A 1,370-nucleotide genomic window follows, 5' to 3' on the forward strand; every position below is an offset into this window, starting at 1 on the left:
TATTTGAATACATACATGATTTGGTATAATATAACGATAATACCCCCGCCCCCATCACACACGCACACAAACAATTACATAGTATCAATGATTAACAATATTTTGAAAATATAACGACATTTGATATGCAAATAATAAGTATGCATTATTATGGCATCTTTTGTCAGTGATGTCACCCGTTTAAAGAATGTTTTTAAGCTGTTAAATATAACAGCATTTTAGAGAGAAGCGGAAATCGTTTCAAATATGTAGGAATAGCAGAAATCTGAGTTTTTCAACTCGTAACACCAGTTCTTTTGAATAAACGGAGAAAGTGGAGAGGACAATTCCTTCAAGTAAAAGCGGAATGTGAAGATTTTGTAAATGATAGGTTAATACAAAATTTGTTGGATGCATAAGGTTTCAGAGATTATGAAATACAACGTCAAAATCATGAGACGTCTTATTTTGTGATAAGCAGAGGAAATTGAGAATGCTATATATTATGATATTGTCTGGTTTAGTTCAATATGACACTGCAATCTGCAATAGTAGAATCGTTGTTAGCATTGTGCTACGTTTCACCTTAACTACTGTGAAATATTTAGCTCTACACTACCCTAAAAACCATCGATCATATCCAAATCTTAATAGTTGCTACCTATGTTGATTTCAGAGGAAAACAGTGTCCAAATTATTTTATTTCCTATATCAACATGAGTCATAATGATAAGATTGGCTATAGGTTTGTAGTGAGACGAATCTTTGCTTATTACATATATAATACTGACATCAACAAGTAGGTGCTTATAGCCGGAATTTACAAGTATGTCTCTCGGCAGCCTAGACTGCTCTTCAGAATAGTATACAGAATATTGTGCAAAATTGTGATTGTCTAGTTCAACGATATCATAGTCAATATACGGGTTTTGATCTCGTGCTTTAAGAGGTCGTGAGCGGGCGGGAAATAATTATGCCTTTGCAAGATCACGTGTGTCATATTGTACATTTAACAGCGCACTGAATGTGAGACAGTGTATAATTATTATTCCTACAGTAGAATCGTTTGCAGTATGAGGGTACTGATTTTTAGCGACATCACATCCATCAATGGCAATAAATTTATAACCCAGCGAAATATTAGATTTATGCTGTGTGAGTTTGTCGTGCTACAAAAACATGTTTAATTCTGAAAAAGTTAACTTCGGTTTTGTTAGCGATGATTGGGATAGTTGGCATAACCATTCACTGTTGATATGATATATTTCCACCGGAAACGGGTCAAATAATTGTGAAAAGGACGGGAAACAAAATATATGTGAGTGGCACTCCGTCAGTTGCGACTACGAGGGTTCATGTTGATTCGATCAATGGAACATCCTGCTCGTGAA

Source organism: Octopus bimaculoides, chromosome 5, assembly GCF_001194135.2.
Source record: "Octopus bimaculoides isolate UCB-OBI-ISO-001 chromosome 5, ASM119413v2, whole genome shotgun sequence".
NCBI lineage: Eukaryota > Metazoa > Mollusca > Cephalopoda > Octopoda > Octopodidae > Octopus > Octopus bimaculoides.